Source organism: Sprattus sprattus (genome assembly GCF_963457725.1).
Source record: "Sprattus sprattus genome assembly, chromosome: 4".
NCBI classification, from domain to species: Eukaryota; Metazoa; Chordata; class Actinopteri; order Clupeiformes; family Clupeidae; genus Sprattus; species Sprattus sprattus.
The window spans coordinates 46183331-46207434 of record NC_137923.1 but is presented as its reverse complement, the minus strand read 5'-3'; positions in this window follow the sequence as shown (position 1 = coordinate 46207434).

Sequence of the window (24104 nt, the reverse complement as noted above, 5' to 3'; positions counted from 1 at the left end):
TGTTGAATGTTTGTTTATAAATGTCACGAGAATTCACAGCTAGAAAATAGCAGGTAAACTATGCTAGCTCTCGGGGTCATGCTATCCTTGTCCCACATTGTTTAATGTGATATTTATGTATCTCTTCTTTTTGCCTGTTTTACAACAACAACCAGAATTTTTCCTCCCAAAAAATTATGAAGGGCGGTCATTCCAAAAGCATTGGTTTTCTAAAAATGGGTGGCTGGAGTATTCCCCAAGTTCAGATTTGATGCAGCATGGTGAGGTGGACCAATTACAGAAAAAAGGCACCCCAGACATCATTTGATGTATCAGACGTTAAGGGAGTGGAAGCCAGAGAGTGAGAGAGATTTAATTTCATTAATAATTTTGGTGATGGGCGCCCTTTTTTTTTTTTGAGCACCTGCCCCCCAAAATGTCTGTGCACGTGCCTGGATGGGTTTGAGGGTGTCAAAGAGGCCGGGTGTTTGGTCGAAATAAACGTACAAAGGCAAGCAACAAATGGAAAACTTCTGTCTCTCAAATAAAGTCTCTGCCAGGCAGGATTTAACATGCTGTCAAGACACAAAGAGAAAAACAAGAGAATGGATGAGGGTGAGAGGAGAGGAAAGTAGGAAGGGTCAGCTACTGAGAATCAATGACAAGACATGATGGTCACAAGAGTAGCACAGAGTACACATACAACTGGTTAAACAAACAGTTACTCAGTCAGGATGGTGCACAGTATATCTCATAAAGATTTGTATTAAGCATGGGGCATAAGGATCTACTGACACAAATGCTATCCATCAGTTTACAACAGGTGCTTTGTTAAATAGCAACTTCATTAATTGGGCACATATAGGCCTATTAAAGTTCTAGAATATTCGTACTGCCTCCTATGAAGAATTTCAGTGCAGTGACCTAGAATTTTGCATTGACTGTTTAAAACAAAACTACTTTCAATGACCTGAGTATATAATCGGCCCATATTATTATTCTACAGTACCTCTTTCCTGTACTCCTGGAAATTGCAGCTTACATTAAACTCATCACACAGGGTTACTCTTAGCCTTTATGAGGGCTGGTCGGGAAACATTGAACATATAGCCACTCTCTTTTTTTTTTTAGATAGTTATTATTGCTTCAGCTTCCGGCTATTACAGATGCTAAATAGAAAGCTAGAATGTTAACATTTTGTGGTAAAATGATTGCGGTGAGGGTTGCAGTTTGGTCATGCAATCAATTACAAGCAGAGAGTAACTATTGCAATATAAGTGTTTCTTTTGTTTCTCAGTGCCTATTCTGTTATTGGAGACGCAAAAGTTCAATCTCTAAAGCCCCCCTAAAACAGGCCTAGCAATGCCCCTGAGGAGGAACAAAGAAACAAAGAGAGACAAGAAAAGAAAGAAGGGTAGAGTGAAGGTGATGGCAGAGTTATCAGAGTCTATGAAATTGAGTGTGAACCAGCTGGTGGGAGGTTGGCCTACACCACTCCAAGGTAAGATCAATGCCAGAGAAAGCAGAGTGATTCAGCAAAAAAAAAAAAAACAATCCAAGCACAAGCAGGAGGGCATGCTGACATCCCTTAGACAAAGGCGTACAGTCTTCAGCTTTCAGAGGGACTGCAACCTGCTGCTTCTTCTACTACTACTACAGTGATAGACTTCAACACACTCTACACTTTTATTTTTTAACATGTTTTCACTTTCTTTGTAAACTTTCTCCTCAATATGTTGAAGTGGTGTTGACACTGACACAGGATGGCAAAAACAAGGAGGAATGAAATCCAATGGAAGACAGGAGAGTAAATAAATCCCTTCTAAGAGAGAGATGGGGGCTTCATGGAGAGGAGCTCAGGGCTGTGTGTCTGTGTGTTGCGTCAGTGTATATGGGCAATTCTACCGAATTGGTGCAAAGTCAGGTCGGAAATATTTTGAATTTTTTTATGTTTTATTCCCAAAACTTTGTCCGTATGTATATTGTACCATATCTAAAGTACACATATCTAGTAAAAGAACAGTCAATTTTTATATTGTATTTCCAGAATGTGTTGGAATGTTTTTCCTCTTCCAAAAAATTGTCACTACCGAAACATCATCACATTTAGGGCCTGATTTACTAATATGCGAGCGCTGCTTAATCTGCGTTCGCAAATTAACGCACAGTGTTTTTGCGCATTTAACTTGGTATTTATCAAACCAGATCGCGCTGGGCAATCTGTGTTTACTCCGCCCTATATAGGGCCTGATTTACTAACACTGCGACCGCTGCTTAAACTGCTGTCGCACATTAACACACAGCGTTTTTTGCGCATTTTCCGTGGTATTTATTTAGGAAGAGAAAATGAAGGTTCAGCGAGGTGGATATATAATATATATATTGGTTCACGTTCGCTCAATCACTGAACCTGATTCAATGTGTGCGCTGCTATATTGTTGTTCTGCCCGCCATCACCTACAGCGAGATGTTTAAAAGAACATGATTGTAAAGAATATGCTATTGGTGGCATTAATGCATAAACTGTCTATTATAACAATATAGATGTGTACATGGCGAGATTAATAATTTCTACAAGGGACATGGGTTCACTCAGTGGCGGTCCGTGCATTTCACGACTGGGCCTTCAGCGATGTCCTACACGATGTTAAACTGAGTGAATCCACCTCCTAATACCATCATTATGACGCCATGGCTCTCGAACCATTATATTTATACAGAAAGACAGTATGTGAGCATTGCATCACCTTAACATAGTCGAGTACAACAGACTTTATTAATATTTCCGGAGCATTTAAAATCAATACACCCGTATTAACAATACATTAAGAGTAGTACACTCTCAGTTATATGATCGCTTGGATATTACTGTCACAACTTAAAAATAAAAGGCGATTTTCAGGGATTAGTCTACACAGTTTTATTAAGTCCACCGAAAGCTTTAACAAGTTTGTCCACTAAACATCGCATTGTCCCACCTGCAAAGCAGTTCCATTAAACTTCCCATCCTCACGATATCCAGTTTTTTTTTAAAGTTCCGTCTTGAAAATGGCGTTGTAATTGTATCAAAAACTGGAATTATCAAGTTGGTGTAAACTAGTTTATTTGAGTTGGTTAATGTAATTATATTTAGTCTTACCAATTGAAACAACTAGCATATAACGATGTACGTCGTTTTCGCATTAGCCAGCTAAACTGAGCACTGAAGCACTGCACCGGTCTGCCTCAGTATCCAATCAAAGGACGTTTACGTGTCACGTTCAACGCGAGGAAAGAAATCTTCCGGGCCTTCTAGAAGGCCCAGTGTCGCCAACTCGAAATCTGATTGGTTGTCACAACTGTCTGTTTCAGTTCATTCAACTTAAATGAACTGAAACAGCCAGTTGTGATAACCAATCAGATGTACACGGGCCTTCAACGTGAATTCTGAAGGCCTCAGGGAAGACTTCTAGCCTGGCCATTACCAGCCTGTGACTCCATTTCATTCCATCTTTCAGTCTGGGCCAACCCAATGCATTTTGGTTTCCGAGATCGGCGGGTGCTTATCTTGAGGTTTAAAATCATTGGAGTTCCCTTAACCAATCAGCAACGTTTAGTAAGCATTCGGTAGATTAAACTCTTCCCAAAGCCAGTTGGGAGAAGAGCTACGACGTCCTTTCCAATCATAAAACTTACAAGAAAATACTCTTGTTCTCCTTTTAATTTTCTGATGTTCTCGAGAGTTGAGACAACTTTTCCGATAGCTTTTCGTGTCTTTTCCTCCAAGGCGAGTTTTGCGTCACAGCTCTGAACTGTTCGCTGATTGGTCCTGCAAAATTTTGAGTTCTGGAGACGATTGTCAATGGGGTTGGGCCAGACTGAGTATGAGCTTGAAATCAATTCAGGCGGAAATACGTAGGCTGGTGTCACCAGGCTAGAAGACTTCTGTTCTCGGGGAAGATTTCGCGGAGCGTGGCAACACATGATAGCTGAAATATGATTGGATGAAAGCTGTAACATAAATTAACAACGCTGGAAGTTATGAAATGAAGATAATGGACATTGAATACATATTTATGAAAAGAAAATATTAAAATTAAATGTATTTTATTACATTTATTTTCTGATGATGTTTAGGCCAGCAGAGAAGGCCTTGAAGGCCCTGAAGGACCACCACTGGGTTCACTACAATATATATGGACGTGGGTGCAATCAATGGTTCCGATTACGTTCGGAAAGTTTGCGATTTGAAAGTCCACAATTGCGTTCAGAGCCGAACTCGCTCTGTGTGTGTGTGTGTGTGTGCGCGAGTTCAATGCCTCTCTCTCTCTCTCTCTCGCTCCTGCAAGCAACGAGAGTGAAGTGTCTTTCTCCCGTGTCTGCGGGGCAACGTGAGTTATAAGTCAATGTTAATGTTGACGGTGGAAAGGGGAATTCACTTTTTTCACAAACTGGTTGAAATTATCCGGAGGCCAATATTTGCAAATTAGTTTTAACAACTGATAGAATGGAATGTGATCGCTGGGTGGAGGGTTGGATGTCTCTCTGATCTGGTCCAGTAATTGAAGTACTGCGTGGCTGGTTAACCTGTACCGTCTAATGATTTGTGGTTCGCTTAACTGAAAATGTGTTATACGAGTTGAAAAAATTATTTCTGTGCGCTCTCTCTGTCTTCTCCTTGCTCTTATAACTGCTGCCATATCAATTTTCAGACTCAATGAAAATGCGCTTCCTGTTAAGATGTGCTTTTATGAGGCGGAGAATTTAGGCCGCCAATCAGGGACGTGTGCTCGCCAGGCAGTTTAGTAAATTCCACGCAATACATCATTAGGCGCACTCCTCCCATTAAATAGCACGTTACCACCCACGTTTCGTGCCATCCCACTTGTTGGCAGGTACACACCCCCAAAGCGTTAATATGCGACTCTACTCAAATGCGCCCCCTTAGTAAATACCGTTTTATGTTTACGACCGCTATTTTACGCCAGAAATGGGCGCAATCCTGTTAGTAAATCAGGCCCTTAGTATAGTAAAAAAAGTATTATTATTGACCTGTTCAGATTGTGTTTCCTTCCCTTCTCTGAAGAATATTTTTACAAATATTTCTTGAAGGTTTTCACAATGAAATCCATAAAAATTACATTTTTACCAAATATTCAAGTTCAATTTATACAATTCATCAAAATCGAAGTGCAATATTTCTTTGTAAAATGCAAAATACTGATCATATTGATTCCCGAGTTGTTGATTAATGAAATTGAACATACTTACCTTAATCCAATCAGTATCATAACATTTTAGTTGATTACTCAATATACTTAATTTTTTACAAAACATCCAGTGTTTCGGTAGTGCTGCACTGTTTAGGGAGTGACTGCACTGTTGGATGGATGTTCATTTCTCTCCCAAAATCTTCCAAAAGTCGCTCTTGGCCGCCCTTTAGTCCACACAACACATTTGTTTAAAAATTATGGGATTGAACTACTTACCATTTCATTTTGTCACTACCGAAATCATCAGGTCAATACCATATGTTTCGGTAGTGACTGTTTCGGTAGTGACAATTCTAGCTAACTTTAAGCATAAATAAAGAATTCTAGCAAGCACATGGCTTGCAAACAAATCTTTGAAGAGGTGTACACACATACAAACATAAGATTTTGCATGAAACCCCAAAAGGTTTACTTAATTGAAGAAAACATGGGTTTCGGTAGTGACAATTCTTAAGGTTACATGTCGATTTTCTGGGGACTGCTCAGTGTTCCGAAAGCCCAATATTCCGAAATCTCAATATTCCGAAAAAAAACTCCCCCTGGCATACTTTAGAACTAGTTTAAGTTGCGCAAAACACACACAGCATTTAATTTGCGCAGCGGAGCGAAGACGCTCACCGGGCTATTGCACTTTTGCTAGGCAATATTTTGTTAACTTAGCCTACTCTGTTTATGAATATGGGGTACCATTCGTGCGAAGTAGGCTAAATCACTGGCAGATTGTCGCAGGACATTACAAGCACTGACAAGGCATGCATGCGTTGTTTATCATACAAGTATTTTTATCATCGCGATGCAAATGCCATGTGTGTATAATAATATTCTGAATTAAAGTTCATGCTTGTGAAATGAATGCATTTATATGTTTATGATTGTGTGTTCAATTCATTGGGATGTGCATGTGGGCTATAGTGGTCCACGTTGCTGTGCTCACAATTTCGGAACAGCGGGCTGTCGGAATAATGGGCTTTCGGAACATTGCCATGGAACCGATTTTCTGGGGACATGATTTTTTGAGTATTGTTAATTTATTTAAAAATTAAACCCACAATAAATCTAAATATTCCAAGTTCTGTTAAAACCCAATCATAAAGATCTTTGAAATTAGATCATTGAAAAAAATCTAAAAAAATTAAAAGTGTTATTTACAGGCATTGAAATTTAGATGTCAGGGTTGGGGAGAGCTACTTCCCAATATAAAGTACCCTATAAATGATGATTTTGTATATATTTAGCTTATCAGTATCTCATTTAATGCATTGGGTTTATATAGACCATAACATTTTCTTAGTAAATATCTATGCCTATTACACCTAATTGTTTTGTAAATAGTTTTTATTTTTGAGAGACTGCATATTACTAGAATTCGGTAGAATGGCCCATATACGTACATACTGTGTGTGTTTGAGAGAGAAGGATAGGGAGAGAGAAAGACTGTGTGTGTGTGTGTGTATGTGTGTGTGTGTGTGTGTGTGTGTGTGTGTGTGTGTGTGTGTGTTTGTGTGTGTGTGGCATGCGTGTATGTATGTGTTTGCGTGAAAAAAAAGGGGGGTTTATGAAATGGCAGCTTAAAAGCATCCTGGTTCAAAGGCCTCAGACTCGGCCCCGTGCACCTGGCTCAAGGGGGTCTGACCTGGATTAGAAGACAAGAGCAGAGATTGGGAAAAATCAATACTGTGAGCCGTGCTACACTCGTCTGAGATCGGCCCAACCGCAACACAGGGCTCAGGGGCAATATCTGGGCGGTCAATGACCATTTGAAATGGAACCTGAATTGAAAAGGCTTTTGTTGGATGGGCCAGAACAAGATAAGACTGCTATCCCCAAGACTCAGCTTTCTCCCTCTTCATTTCAGTTTGTTCAAAGAAGCTGTGTCGTCCTCAGCTTGTGACAAACAATATGATGTGCTTAAAATATTTTGGAATGTTATGAGTGTAATACATTAATATATGAACCATCTAATTGAACTGCTCTCTTATGTCATATAGACTTGGCATTGCTATGCCAAACATTATTCATTGTGGACAACATCGGGTTCAGGTCACTTGTGAGTGACAAATCAATGCGATTGGATTGCTCTCATAAACAGAAACTTGGCTTGTGAGACTTAAACCGAGGTAAGCACAGATACAAATCAAGCATACTGGACCAAGTAGGTAGAGGAACATAACAGCCACACTTTATTTGGATGGTCCCCTATAGACTATCTACAGATGCTAAGATTATAAGCAAAAGATCTGTTGAAACTCTATTAACTATTTATAGTTAAGGTTAGGGGTTGGGTTTGGTTATGATGATGTTCAGTGAACAATCAGAAAGACTGAACTTGAAATTCAGCAAACCATCGGTAAGTCTATGTAGGCGGATCATCCAAATGAAGTGTTACCAACATAAAATCCTATGTGATGACGTGGTCAGTTTTCAATTACTGTATCCACAATATCAGAAGCTTCCACAACTGTAAGCTCAAGATATCCTTAGTAACTTTGATTCAATCCATTGTGGATGAACATCGCTACCTAAACCATTCTCAAGAGTTCAGTCATTGGCATATATGTTTCTCATAGGTCAGATTCCTCTCAGGTAATAGTTTCAAGACTATAATCCCAGCCAAAGCCAAGCGGGCAAGTCTGGCAGCATCAGGTTAACAGAGGTTCTCCACTATGTCACATGTGAGGGCTGTGATGCAAGGGAGGCTTAGATGCAACAGGTCTCAACCTTAAATCAACACAGCCTCTTTAGGCGAGAAGAATAATGCTTGTACACACTGTGTTAGTCAGACGATATGTGGCATTGTCAGACCAAACTAAGCTATTGACAGCACTGGGTCAGAGAACGGCAGCACCTATCTGAACAGTAAATAATGTCCCCTGACTAGTGCAAGCTGGAGGCTTTACGCTAGAGCAATCAAACCTGCAAAAAATAGAACCCAGCAGGAACTGGCAAGAGGTAACTGGATCACTGCACTGACTGCACCCCCCCCCCCCCCCTCTAGGCTCCACCCCTTCTCATTCTGCCTCTGCTCTGCTCGCTGTCGGGCTGGGGCCTTCGAGATGAGCAGCCACGGCTGGAGAGACGCCAGCCGATGATCAATAACATTGACAGCTCCCGCTGCAGGCACAGAGAGCCATTAGGCAGTCCTCCAAACAGGCAGGCGGTGGCGGCGGCTCCGGGGGTGCGCTTTCCAGACGCTCAGCCTGACTCTCAAGCACCTGACCTTGGGAGGCATGACTCTGCTGCTTGGCTGGAGCTTCGTAACGCGCTGATGAGGCATGTTTTAGGCTTTTACGCCCTTTCTTCTTTTTTTTTTTTTTTTTGTTTTGGAGACAGTTAGCTGACGGTTTTGTTCGCAGTCACCGACATTGCGACGAGGGTGTGTATTTTTCAGTGTTTGGGGGCCGCTGGGGGTTAGCCAGACAGCCGAGCCCTGGTGCTCTGCAGGGGCATGTGGAGCAACCATAAGGCAGGCACACACACACACACACACACACACACACACACACACACTTACCCCAAGAAAAACACAGCCAGGCACTTAAGTCTTTGATCTGAGTGGCTTAAATTCAATTGGATGTACAGTACAGTGAACTAGTATTTGTTTCAATGCAATCTACTGTACAGGAAAGACAATTTAACTTTACTTACTCGGTCTCCTTGGCAGTTAAGCACAGGACTTTGGCATTGTTTGTTTAGTACAGAGGTACTACTGTGGATGGTAAAGCATCATTGTTTCCCATCATCCTGACCAGAGGTTCTACTGTGGATGGTAAAGCATCATTGTTTCCATCATCCTGACCAGAGGTTCTACTGTGGATGGTAAAGCATCATTGTTTCCATCATCCTGACCAGAGGTTCTACTGTGGATGGTAAAGCATCATTGTTTCCATCATCCTGACCAGAGGTTCTACTGTGGATGGTAAAGCATCATTGTTTCCATCATTCTGACCAGAGGTTCTACTGTGGATGGTAAAGCATCATTGTTTCCATCATCCTGACAGCAGCCAGTCATGGCATCCAACTCATATCAAAGGATTCTCGCAGACAGCCTCAGTCTCATCACTACGGTGTGAATTATGTTGATGACTCTCAAGGCCCGACCTGGAAAGAGGCCCACCCAAGTTAAATATCTTCAAATAAACATAACAACTCCAGCATTTGTACAAAAATACTTTTAGTTCCTGAAAAAAAGTAGAGGTTTAATCCTCTAGAGAACTCTCCAAAAGCTGTTTGTCAGAAGGGAATACTAGTGATATCTATGCCAACAACTCAGAGGGGTGGATAAGATGTTCCTTTTAGCAGCTGAGTGACAACCAAAGCCTGTCATTGTTCCTCACTTCTTTCTTCCTGTATTTATTGTTTACTGGTTTGTTTGTTTGTTTGTTTGTCTGTTAGTTTGTTCTTCAACTCATGACCTGTTTAGACCCAAAACACATACAAAAAAAGATTCAGCTGCATAAGCAGAAATGAGCAGGAGGCAACTTCACAAAGTCATTGGTCCTGGAGGAGACGTAGAGAGTACAAGATAAACAGAGACACTCAGCAAGGGAGGAGAGAGAGGGAGGGAGAGAGAGAGAGAGAGAGAGAGAGAGAGAGAGAGGGTTGGACATTTAGAAAATTGTGTGTGTATTTATAGCTGTGTTTGTGTGAATTAGTAGTCCTGTGTATATATGTGTGTGCATGGCTTTGTGTTTGTGTTTGTGTCTTTGTGTTTGTGTGTTTGTGTACAGCTCCACAGCAGGCTCTGTTTACATGGATAATGAGCAGTGGCGCTGCACCCTGTGCCAACACACTGCCCCTGCGTGACTAATGGCACTCGGAGAGCAGAGGGCCTAGGCCCAGGGCACCGGGTCTGCACTGGATGACCCTCAGAGGGGACGGGTGAGCACCCACCCCACCTCACCCCTGGCTCTCCTATTGCCATATCCAGCCAGCACCTGTGGAGTCATCTCAAAGTCACTTAATGCATGCATGCCAAGGAAGTCTAATCCTAATTGGAAATGTGAAATTAAACGAACATCCCACTGATACAATTGGTAAGCATCAGTAATAGCTTATGAGTGCTGGTTTCTTATCACCTTAAGCTTTGTGGATGTCAGGGCTTGTTATTATTGGCTTTACATTTCCACATGTATAATCAAACCCATTTTGAGCAACATATACATACACAAATAGAGTAATAACAATTAAAGATGAAGAATAGCCTAATTACCTAATACCACTTGCATATGTCTTCATAGTGCCATAGTCAACCTCGTCCAGCCGTCACTGAGGCCGCCCCTGGGCTGCTGGCACTCACATCCACCTTAGGTTTGTGGATGGTGCTGATGGGGTCCTTTGTGCACCCACATCCACCTAAGGTTTGTGGATGGTGCTGCTGGGGTCCTTTGTGCACCCACATCCACCTAAGGTTTGTGGATGGTGCTGCTGGGGTCCTTTGTGCACCCACATCCACCTAAGGTTTGTGGATGGTGCTGCTGGGGTCCTTTGTGCACCCACATCCACCTAAGGTTTGTGGATGGTGCTGCTGGGGTCCTTCGTCTTTCCCTCTAGCTGCAACATTGACATACACCTGACAGTTGTGGCTAGTGAGACAGACAGACAGACAGACAGACGGACAGAGAAAGAAGGACTAACAACAGAACATTTTAATGAGGAAGGGGAGGGGAAAGTGTGTGAGAGAAAGAAAAAGAGAGGGAGAGAAAGGGAGGATGCAAGGATAAGGACATTGAAGGAAGGAGATGGAGAAAAAGGAGAGGGAAAGAGTGACGTGTGTGTGTGAGTGTGATGAGAGAGTGTGTGCGTGTGTGTGAGAGAGAGAGAGACAGGAAGAGAGAGAGGTACAGAGAACGCTGTTGTGGCCTGTCAGACAGGCAAAGTGAAACTGTGCTTTCAGCTCCCATAACTCTGACAGAAAACTGGTTGAAGTGACCGGAGATTGGAGGTGAGCGGAGAAAGCGGAGCCCTCTTCCCCTGGGTCCCTCTGTCAGACACACCTCCTCTTCTCTCCTCTCCACTCTCTGGTCTGGCCAGACGCGAGAACACAGGCCAGGTGGGGGAAGACACCGGAGGAGAGAGAGGAACAGGGATGAGGATAAGAAGAGGAAGGAACGACTAAGAAAGAGCTTAGGATGGGAGGAACCGAGTGAGAAGAGATACAGAGGGGAAAGGAAAACAGAGGAGGGGAACAGACACTATACTATATACTGCTTGCGTTAATAAGTATACTATTATCTTGCACCACACACACACACACACACACACACACACACACACACACACACACACACACACACACACACACACACACACACAGTATCTGACACTCAGAGAGAGTATGTCTGTTGAGAACAGCTGTGATTTTGAAAGTCTATTCAGTGAAACACAAAGGGGGGAATGAGGGGCTCAGTAAACAGCCCTTTTAAGCATTTCAGTCAGCATGATTCAGCCGTGTAATGACAACAGTGCTTTCTAATTGGTACTGGGGCTGAACTTTGACAGGGTGCAAATCTCGCATCTTGCAGTCGCTCACATGTGATGTTGATGCTCTTCCTAGAAAGAGAGAGAGAGGTAGGAGTCAGAGAGTGTGTGTGAGAGTGTGTGTGTGTGTGTGAGTGTGTGTGGAGATTGCCTTTTGATTCAGCAGCAGGAGGAAATGGGAGTTTTGTATGTGCGTGTACATGTTTGTGTGTGTGTGTGTGTGTGTGATGGTGGTGTTGTGTGTGTGATGGTGGTAGTGGTATGTGTGTGTGTGATGGTGGTGGTGTGTGTGTCTGTGGGTGTGTGGATGTGTGATGGTGTGTGTGTGGATGTGTGTGGTGTGTGTGTGATGGTGGTGGTGCGTGTGTGTGTATGTGTGTGTGACGGTTGTGGTGCGTGTGTGTGTGTGTGTGTGTATGTGTGTGTGATGGTTGTGGTGTGTGTGTGTGTGTGTGTGCATATGTATGTGTGTGTGTGTGTGTGTATGTGTGTGTGAGTGTGTGTGTGTGTGTGTGTGTGGTTGGGGGGGGCTGGTTGGGACGATCAGTGCTCTGTGCTCAAGGACACGCGGCAATTTCAGTTTGGTTTATTTCTTTCAGGCTGTGAGAACTCGCCAGCTCTCTCTCTCTCCCTCCCCACTCTCTCTCTCCCTCCTACCCACTCTTTCTCTCTCCCTCCCTCTCCCTCTCTCTGGCATCCTCACTGCAATGCAGCCATCAATCTCTTTAACGCCGGCTTCACAAGTGTATGGAGTTTACAGCGAATCAACTCTTTCTGCACGGCTATCAATCTGCACCTTGGAGCACTGGGCACACTGCTCCACATACACCCACCCCACCCTACCCTACCCTACCCCACCGACCCCCCTCTCCTTCTTCTTCTTCCCCCTGTAAACCTCCCTGCACACCCAGTCAGTCACCCACATTATGACCGCCATCTTAACTATTCCACGTTACCTCCTGGTCCTCCAGGGGCTCTGCCTACAGACAGGAGAAGAAAGTGAATTATGAAACAGAAGGCGATGTATTACATACTTAACACATCCGGAACTCTCCCACCCCCATTCTGTCTCACCGTCTCTACTAGTGGTGGAAAGTGTGTCTGCTGGGGTTCTGGTTTGGAGTGCACTAAGTAGGTATCGGAGCCCAGACTTCTCCTCAAGTGCCAAGGGCAATAAACAGTAAAAAAGTGCTTCCCGTGTCTCCACTGCACCCCTCCTCCTGCCCCCTTCCTTCGTTGCCACTGTCCTTTGCAAAGCCATCAGCATTTTTCCACCAGCTTATGCTGATCAGTGCAGTGATTAAGCGAATGCCAATTCAAAATGGGAGATAAGTAGAAAAAAGCAGAACAGATGCTTGTTTTAAAACATCCATCGATCGCCACTGCGCCACGCCATTTGTAAATGATATCCAATTACGGCGACAGCAACCCCTCGCTTTAGAAAAGTCAGCAGAGAGAGAGAAAGAAGAGAAAATAAAATGAAATGAAGCACAGCCTCTCCCCCCACCCCCCTTCACCCCACAATGCACCTTAATTAGCCATAAACTTTGGCCCTGTGGCTGCCTAATCGAGTGTGCGATAAATACCAACTATTTGGGGCATCCTGTTGACACGGAGGAAAGACAAAGTACCCTCTGCTGCCCCCTCTACCATCCCTCTTCTCTGTCACAGACCCCTGCAGCAGTTAACATCTCGCCCTCGGAGGGGTAAGTAGAGTGGGTCGGGGGACGGTTGTTAAAAAAGAAAAACACCAACAGCTGGCATCTTAATGAGGAGAAGTGACTGCCCTCGGCCTGAGGCAGCCACAGAAGGCGTACGCGCAGAATGGCTAATCGCAGCAGGAAGCAGTCGCTGTCACTCAGGCTGAGGCTGTGCCCTTATATGGACCTCCCTCTCTTCACGCAAACCTACCTGAAACCCTGTCACCACTGTCCTGCGTGTAACTTGTTGCACCTCTTTAGCATGCTAAGTGCTAAAGATGTAGGGCAATGAAGAATGGGTTCTTGGTCTACAGCAATGCTGGCATATTTAGCCTAAACTTGTAAGGGTGAACTCAACTGTGTGCTTAGCTAAACGGTTTGATGAAGGTCTGCCTTGGGAATGTACAGAAATAATCACAGACGGTGTCATCTTCATCTCCAAACTTCACTCGACTCTTAAATTCTTCTCAAACTCTTTTCTGAGAACAGTGGTGCTCTTCTGCCCCCTGCTGGTCCTACATGTGCCCTGCAGCAGTTTGAACTGAAGCGCTATCGTCTCTCTCATCTCTCTCTCTTTCCTTTTCCTTTTTGCTCCGGGGGCCATTACAGTGACGTTGTGATTTTTACGACCCCCAGAAGATCACTCACCGCACTGCATCAGACTCTGCGGAAAACATCCCTGTTGGCCTGTTAGTCTCCTCCAGTCAAAACTATTTTCCCTCACAGAACCAAGTCTTAAAAACGTAAATTTAATGGGAGAATGTTTTCAAGTGTGATCGCACAGACACACACACACACACACACACACACACACACAGAGACATACATACAAACAAACACACAAACAACACACACATTGGTTCTGTGATGGCAGCTATCTCATAGGGCAAACTCATTGCAGGCAGAACTAAACGAGTGTGACGAACCAGATGGAATGAACTCATTTAGACTTCATCTGCGACCCCTAAGAGAACATTGAAAAACGAGGAACACGGAAGGAAAAACAGCAATAGAAAAAAACAAGGGAAAAAAAACAGAATCTCCCACCAAACATGCTCACGGATGAGGGATTTTGGCAGATCTGAATTAACCCTTGAACACACTAACAACTCTGAACAGGTTTTGTTTTCAATTGGCTATTAAAAAAATGTCAGAGAGGCCAAGTCAGAATTTTTCTTTCAGAAAAAAAGGGAGCTGGAGCTGAAGCCCTACCTTTAGACAGGTTGCTAAAACCAAGAGCTGAATCCACATGGTTTACCCTGCATACACAGCCTACATATTTGTGTGCATCCATCAAACGGTCGCAACCGCTTACTGCGACTCACTCTGCAGCGGGAAATAGGAAAGGCAGGGAATACAGTGAACTACAAAGGCTAGTAAATGGGACAAACCGTGACAGGAGTGGGGAGACCATGCTGTCTGCACCTGTGATGACCTCTGGTGGATAGGAAAACAAAAACACTTGGCCACTTTTTTTTTTTAATGACGCAACCCCACAACAATCCCTCACTAACCAGATGTGGCTTTAATAAAGGCACAGGCTGTCTGTACCCCCTGTACCCCCGATTGGTGAATCTCCAACAAACTACTGCTGAAAAAAGAGGCTTCTCCACAACACAGTGGCTTTCTGCACAGGGAAGAAGGAAGTGTGCTCTCAGCATCTAGCCTGGTTCATCCCATCATGTTTTAGGCAGATCAGATATCTATGGTACGTATAGATACCTCTTAGTTAATGTGACCAAGTGTGAGCCACTGGAGACAGATGCAATGACTCTTGCAACGCAAGGAGCCCTTCAGACAGATGTTGAAAAGGAATACATTAATCTATCTTCAAGCCTCATCCATTGTCTTTTTCCTCCTTAACAAAATTACAATTTGTAACCTGTCCAGACTAGTGGCTATAGAAATGAAAGGATTGGCCCTCCAAGTGGCCAAGTGTAAATCAAATGTTGATGAATCATCATTTATTTCAAATTTCTAAGTGCAATAAATGGGGCCATGATGACATTGACATGTAGACCTAAAACAATAAATTAAAAAAAGAAAGGATCTGATGCTAAAGGAAGTATAAAAGAGAGAGAGAGAATGAGAGATCAAAGAGAAAAAAGGAAGGGAGACATAGAATTCTGAAAGACCACTGATGACCTCCACGAGGGGAAAGGGAGGCCAGGCTCTGACTACACAAGACCACAGAAGACCTGCGTCTGCTGAAACCTTCACTTTTCCAAAGCAGCTAAAAGGGGAGTTTTGAAGGGAAGAAAAGCAAATGCATGGAGAGATAAAAAAAAATCAAGCGAAGGACTGTGTGAGGTGGGGGGATTTATGTCCAGGCTCAATTGTTATTCCGCACATCTAGTGTCCCTCTGCACACAGGCTGTTCTGGCCCTCTGGCATGGGGGTAAAATTGTTGATTTATGATCCACAGCTGTTTGCGAGCGAGGAGATGAGATGGAAAGTGAGAGGAGGGGGGGTATCTATGAATTCCAATCATTCATCTGTCCTGTGCATCTATAACATGTCATGAGTGAAAAGGAGGCATCAGCTATTCAAGGGACAGGTGAGGTAATGGATTGGTTCCATTTCAATTCACATTGTTTTACAAATGGATTCGGTCACTTGGATCACTCCACTGATAGCGAGTTAAGCTGGATAGGACTTTTCAGTGTAGAATTATGAATGGGTTCAGTCAAAGTAAGCCAAAGGTTCCTCTAAAACAGAGGGTGTCTAATTGTACTTTGGAGCATTTTAGTGTTTGGACTGAAAACAAGTCATGCAGGCCTAGTATGAAATGCCATTTACTGTTGTTCTGGGCTGTATGAGAACTGTCCCACACAATCAATTCAGTTCATACCTTCAGCCACAAAGGTCTTAACCACTTCACTAAATTAAACATGGTTTGGAAAGTAACAAGTCTCAAGTCCTCACAATGAAGTCCAAAGTCAAGTATAAAGTCAAGACAGTAGTCCCAAGTCAAGGATTACCAAATCAAGTAACATCTCAAGTGCCTTAACCTTATGTTTCATGTGTAACACCAGGTTCTCGGATCAACCAGTGGCAAAGCACCAAAGAAGAGTCGCAGAGTTTTTAAAATAGGTTTAAGCAATTTATTACCATTGGGCACAAAGGGGAGTTTTGGGGGACAACTGCTCCACTCTCATGGGTTAAGACACACCAAGAGCACACAGCACAGTGGACACACTAAAAACCAGCAGTTGGACAATTTTAAAAGTGAGTTAAGAATGTCAACCATCACAAAATCACACACGGCAAACCCAAAACAAGCCTAAGAGTAAGCAGCTAACCCCCTAGCTACAGTCAGTGGCCCGTAGATGGTTACGGCAATAAATAGGTTAAAAGCTTTGCACTTTATTAAGTTAAGTTTAGAAATATAGATTAAAGAGGGCTATCAACTCTGGTCTTATCATCAAGCTGACCGCTGGCTGAGCCACTTGAAAGCGGTAGATGGCGTATATAGTCTCAGTACAGGTCGGCCGCCCTGGCTGGGACAAACAACTCAAATAAACAAACTGAAACAAACTCAAAACAAACTCAAAACAGTACAATCATCTGACCAAACAAATACACTGCCACATGCAAACAAAATCACAGAACAAAGGAGTCAAACTAAATGAACTGTACGCCATCTACCTTACCCCCTGTGCACACAAGAGACCAAAAGACCAGTGCTATGTTCCGTTTCCATACGTCCATGAGTATACTTATACGCAGTACACAGTACACACTTACTAGGTACGCATATTCTCAGCAGGTGAGTGTTGATCCAAATCTAATACTCCGTGGTGCACTTACCGGAAATTAACTACAGTCCCGGGTGGGGGGATAGCCAGCTGCTTAGCATAACTGCCATTCAGAACCAATGGTAATGCTACCAAGCTAGGCTAGCTAGGTATGCTAACTGTCGGTATACATCGTTAAAAACCACCAAAACACTCATGTCACTGGCTTTAATTTGAGAATGGCATGTTAGTAGTACATTTAATATCAGTACAGTTGTTTAATTACTGCTGATATTGACATTTACGGTCTGTAGCCTTGTGGTCTACTGACTCTGCTATCGTAGCCACCGTAGCCATTATGTCCGCCATTGATTTCGAAATAAAACGCAAAGCTCTGCCAGGCTCCGTCTCTTCCGCTATGTAGACAAGATGGCGGCCGTTGAGAATGGAAAGTGTACCCTGGTTCCACACTCAAAGTTTTGTCCGTTATGAGTACACATACGGGTCCTTTGGGTATACTTCTTTTCGCCGCGATCGAAAACGGAACACCCTACATACTCAAACTAAGGATGGTAGGTACGGAGGGTATGGATAACGGAACAGAGCACAAGAGGAAGTGGATTGTTTACAGAGGGTTTTTATATGGCAAGTCTTCTTCCACTCTAATTACTTCCTGGACTTCCTGCTTAAGCGCGTTGGCTCCCCCGCTGTATTGGTCCCGACATTACACCCAAAGTCAGCCAATCCTCTTACACCCCCCAGCACTTTTCTCCAGCCCTTCCTTGGGCTGACTTCAAGCCTCGCTGTATCGCTGTGGTGGGATGCCTTTAGTGGTGCGTTGTGATGTTCGCGGTTCCCGGGGCTCGGGGATCACAGGACCTTCCTCATATGGCGTTGTGATGGATGGCGGTGGTTGTGGTGGGCCGGTGGGTAGCTGTAGTGGTGGCGGCCCGGTGGGTCTGGTGGCCCAAGTCAACCAAGGGGACAACCATCTGGTTGGCGGGAACATCCCAGAGGTTGATGGTCCGGTTTCCTCAGATCCAGCAGCAGCCTCCCCTTCCTGCACAGGTGCCTTCAAAACCAGAGGACAAGGCCGAAGCAACCTCCGATGCAACACCCTTTCCTTCCCTCCCCCCTTTTCAGGTGTAACCACATAAACCGGAATATCAGGATTGGGCTGTTTAACCACAACATATGGCACATTATGCCAGAAGTTAGCCAGTTTGCCTTGTCCCTTAGGACCAACATTACGCACCAAAACCCTTTCTCCTATCATTAAGGGCCCTAGGAGGCCTTGGTCATCATGTTGCCTCTTTTGGTGCTGTCCTGCCCCTGCATTCAACTCACCCGCTCTCTTGTAGGCATAGTACAGGCGCTCGTGATGTCTCTTCACCCATTCTTCCACAGTGTTCCGTTCATCCAATGGACCACCCATCATGACATCCACTGGTGCCCTGGCATGTCTTCCAAACATGAGGTATGAAGGGGTGTAACCTGTAGAGCTGTGGACAGTGTTGTTATAAGCATGAAGCATCTCAGATAGATAGTCGGCCCACCTGTTCTTTTTGTCATCCACTAGAGTACCCAGCATGCCCAGAGAGTGCGGTTGAATCGTTCTGCGAGGCCGTTACCCTCTGGATGGTAAGGGGTAGTATGACTTTTTTTACAGCCACAGAGCTGCCTCACTACTTTTGCTTCAAAGTTTGGACCTTGATCAGCATGGAAACGGGCTGGACAGCCAAAGTTCTGGATGACCTGCTGCCACATCACTCTCACTGTTGTTGCAGCGGTCTGATCTCGGGTGGCTGCAGCCCATGCAAACTTGGTAAAGTGATCTGTTAGGACCAAGATGTTTTGGGCTCCCCCTGCTGATGCTTCTAGGGACAGAAAGTCCATGGTGATCAACTCAAGGGGGTATGAGGCTCTAATGGGAGTGAGGCCCACCGCAGACGTACTAGGCCTTTTTCTAAGCGTGCACTGTTGACATTCTGAGCACCACTTCTGAATATCTGCCGCCATGTGGGGCCAGTAATAACTGGCCTGCAGTGTTTTCAGAGTCTTTTCCCCCGCAAATGCCCCATGTTATTATGACTACTTGTAAAGGCCTCTTTTTGTTGATTCTGTGGAAGCACAAGCTGGGAGCGAAGCTTGCTGGTATTGGGGTCTTGGGTCTGGCGGTACAGCACTCCCTCTCGCAGTTGTAACCGGGGCATCTCCCTCAACAGCCTCAGGACTTGATGATTCTCTCGTTGCCGTTCAGCTGCTTTAAGAGGCCGCTTGGTCTGAAAGAAGAACAGCACACGTGAGATCACAGAGTCTTGCTGTTGTAGCTCAGCCCACCTTTCTGTTGACCAGCTCTGCCCTATCCAGGACCCTTTGGCAGAGGAAGGGTTGTCTTGCGCTGGCAATGGATCTGCCTCACAAACCCCTGCAAGGCACGCCTGCACCACGTCAACAGTCACCTCCTGGAACCCGGGGATCTCCATGCCATCCTCTTCTTCCTGCGTCACTGCAGCACCTACTGGATAACGGGAGAGAGCATCAGCGTTCCCATTAGATTTGCCTGAACGATGTTTGACTTGGAAGTTGTAGCTTGCTAGCCGGGCTACCCAGCGCTGCTCCACAGCCCCCAATCGAGCCGTCCCAAGATGTGCAAGGGGGTTATTGTCAGTATAGACAGTGAAGTCAGACCCGAGCAGGTACTGCTAGCCCATTTGAGTGCTAGCAGCTCTAGTTTAAAGGAACTATAGTTGACGTCATTGCGCTCTGCACCCTGGAGCCCTCTGCTGGCATAAGCAATTACTTTCTTTTGGCCCTCTTGAACTTGAGAGAGGACTGCTCCCAACCCCTGGAGGCTTGCATCAGTGTAAAGCAGGAAGGGTAGTGTGAAGTCAGCAAAAGCCAGAATTGGAGCCTGGGTTAGGCCGTGTTTTAGGGATACAAAGGCAGCTTCACATTCCTCTGTCCAACTCCAAGCAGGGTCCGGGGTTCTTGCTTTAGATTTTTTTGTTGGACGCCCTTGCAAAAATTTGTGCAGAGGTAATGCCCTGTGGGAGAACCCCTCAACAAACCTGCGATAATACCCTGCCAGGCCTAGGAATGCTCGCAGCTCGGTTGGAGAGGTTGGCACTCTCCAATGTTGGACAGCTGTCACTTTCTCAGGATCTGGAGCTATACCCGCTTCTGACACTATGTGGCCTAGGTAGTGGACGCTGCTTTGGAGAAGCTTGCATTTTCCTGGTTTCAGCTTTAAACCCTGATTGGATAGGCGAGAAAAGACAAAGTCAAGTCGGTCCAGATGTGTGTCGAAGTCAGCAGCAAAGACAATTACATCATCTAAATATATTAGCAGTGATTGATAATTGTACTCCCCTAAACAACTTTCCATCAACCGCTGAAAAGTAGCAGGTGCATTACACAAACTAAAGGGCATCCGTTGGAAATCAAATAGCCCCATTGGGGTTGTGAAGGCAGTTTTTTCTATGTCCTTGTCATCCACTTTGACTTGCCAATAGTCGGCAGCAAGGTCTAATGTAGAGTACCAACAGGCTTTCTTCAGACTGGTTAAAGCTTCCTCGACCCTTGGCAGAGGGTATGAATCTTTCCTTGTTACTTGATTCAATTGCCTATAATCCACACAGAAACGGATGTAGCCATCTTTCTTGCGCACTAAGACTATAGGGGAAGACCATGGACTGGAACTTGGCCTGACGACATTAGCCTCCAACATCTGCTTAAGCAAGGCCCTGACCTCACCGTACAGATTTGGGGGAATCTGTCGATGCCGCTGCCTAATGGGGGCTGCATCACCTGTTGGAATTTGGTGCAAGATGGTTTCTGTACAGCCATTATCTTCATCATGCTTCAAAAAGACAGACTGATGCTTGTCTAACAATGCTGCCAATTTCCTCCTCTCTTCCGCTGATAATGCAACCCCTTCAAGGTCAAACGCAGGTGGGGGATCTGCCTCTGTGTGCCTCTGTTGTTGTCGCATTGGTTTCAACCTGGGCCTCAACTGTATTCCCCTGCACTACTTGCAGCTCAGGGCCATCGTCAAACACTTCACAGGAGTCTAAAACCAGCAGTTCACCTAACCTTTGGTAAGGATACACCACCAGTGGAGAGTTACTGATGTTGCCTACACGCACCTGCATCCTTCCGCTCTTGATCGTCACTAGGGCACGGGCCACCAGAAGTCCGTCTCGCGTGGGCAGAGGCTCCATTAGGGCTTCATGATTTCGGCCACAAGGACCACTCCTGGCTCGGCAGTTCAGGAGCAGTTCACGGTTGCCTGGCACAGTGACAGGGCGCCGGCTGGCCAGGCGTGCATAGCCAACGAATCCCTCCGGGGAAACAAAGCCCTGTTCCCTCTGGCAGATGTGCATGGCTTTTTGCCACATGACCTTGCCCTGTTCAATCATGGATGGTTGTCTCTTCATTTCACAAGGAGCTGTGTCCTGGAACAAAACTTGCCATACTTGCTTAATTACATTCATGCCCACTAGCCCCGGCACATTTATACAGCCATCTTTTACCACAATTACCCCCACATTAGATAGGGTTACCCCCGCTACATCCATTTGTAGGGCTACATACCCCAGATATGGAATCTCCTTTCCATTGGCAGCCTTCAACTTGAGCCAGGAGGTGGAATCTTTCAGGTGCTGGCCATGCTTCCCAAAATGCTTCTCGAACCACTCCTGACGCATCATGGACACCTGGGAGCCGGTATCCAGGAGGCAGGATACCTCTATTCCATCCATGGACACTTGGATCATGGGGCACTCCCCCACAAGACCAGAGTGGGGCAGAGTGGAGAGCGAAGTAGGTGCTGGCTGGGGCATAGTGGCATGGGCCTCGTGTACCGAGTGGGGCAATGCTGGGGGTGGCTCAATCATTACTTGTGTCTGTGTGGGGTGTGACTGCGATATGAGCTGTGGTAGTGTGGAATGTGACTCGCATATGGACTGTGGCAATGTAGACCGTGGATCCTTTACCATTTGGCCTGCCGTTTGATCCACAACAGCAGGGCAAACTAGTTTAACAGGCCCTGGGGGTTCTGTTGGGAGTACTGGGCGTTTTGTCTGGGGCAATGCCGAGCAATGTGGCCAGGAAGTCTGCAGTTATAGCATATGGGGTGTCCTTGTTCATCATACTCACAGGGTCTCGAGTGGGTTCCTGTTCTTGGATGCCGAGGGCTTGGAGAATAACTTCGGGATCTTTGAGAGACATGGAGAGTGGATGGTGGCTGGTGTTGTGGTGCCTTCTCGAACCTCACTTTCTGGAGCTCATCCCTGATACACTGCAGGAGAGACTGAGGCAGACTGCTCACCTGGGTCTCGACTTCTTTTGCCAGCTCAGTTTTTAGTTCCGCTTTGAGCCTTTGCAGATCGTCTTCCCAGGGTTGTTTGGTTGGGGCTGTTTTCACCATCCCACAACAGGCGTGGCCATCGTCTCCCAGTCCCGCACGCAATATTGCCTCCTTCTTGACATCTAAAAATGTAAGCGTATTATCCAACGTCACCTTCATTCGTAGGTCTCTCCTCAGGCCATCATCATATTGCCCTGCCAGGAACTGGTCTTGCATCAGCACCTCTGGGTTCCGGATGTTTTCGGTGTCTTTTACCATCATCTTCTGCCAGCATTCCTGGAGGCGAAGTGCGAAAACCCTCACACTTTCTTCAGCCTGTTGCCTACAATTGAAGAAAAGAGAGCGAGCGACAGAAGCAGGGGCAGTATGGGCATACAATTCTTCTAGCTTTCTAAACATTTTCTCCACTGTATTTCTTTCCCTTTCAGGCAAAATTGCAATCTCCCGCTTTGCTTCCCCCTCTAAGGAATTGACAACCCAGTCCAACTGACTATCTGCTGGGATAGAATACATTCGACACCACATCTGTACATCATTTTTCCATTGTTTAAAAGTCACTTCATTTTCCCCTCTCCCCCCAGAGAATCTAGAACAGGGCATCATAAATGGTGAAAAAGATGGCATTGAAAAAGCTCTTGGTGTCCTCTCTCCATCATCCTGATCTAAGGACATCTTCAATGGGCTAAACCACTTGTGTTGATCCTATGCTGACTACGCCAAGATGTAACACCAGGTTCTCGGATCAACCAGTGGCAAAGCACCAAAGAAGAGTCGCAGAGTTTTTAAAATAGGTTTAAGCAATTTATTACCATTGGGCACAAAGGGGAGATTTGGGGGACAAGTTTAAGTTAAGTTTAGAAATATAGATTAAAGAGGGCTATCAACTCTGGTCTTATCATCAAGCTGACCGCTGGCTGAGCCACTTGAAAGCGGTAGATGGCGTATATAGTCTCAGTACAGGTCGGCCGCCCTGGCTGGGACAAACAACTCAAATAAACAAACTGAAACAAACTAAAAACAGTACAATCATCTGACCAAACAAATACACTGCCACATGCAAACAAAATCACAGAACAACGGAGTCAAACTAAATGAACTGTACGCCATCTACTTTACCCCCTGTGCACACAAGAGACCAAAAGACCAAGAGGAAGTGGATTGTTTACAGAGGGTTTTTATATGGCAAGTCTTCTTCCACTCTAATTACTTCCTGGACTTCCTGCTTAAGCGCGTTGGCTCCCCCGCTGTATTGGTCCCGACATTACACCCAAAGTCAATCCTCTTACACCTGTTCTAAACAAGTCATTGTGCACTCTTTGACTAATGTAATGCTCTTGCAATTTTTCCTGCAGAGTAATGCAGTAGCTGAGAAATCAGTTCTGTAGTGTGTTAACCAGTGGAGGACCAAGCCTTCTTGTTGTATTTCTATGAGGTGAGCGTACTCTATCAGAAACGTCACTGACCAAGGCCTTTTCAGTACGCACTGCACGTCATCTCACTCTGGGATTATTTATGTAACATGACGGTAATGCTTGCCCAAAAGACCTTTTTGCTGCTGAGTAAAAAAATATTTGAAAGATTTATCTTG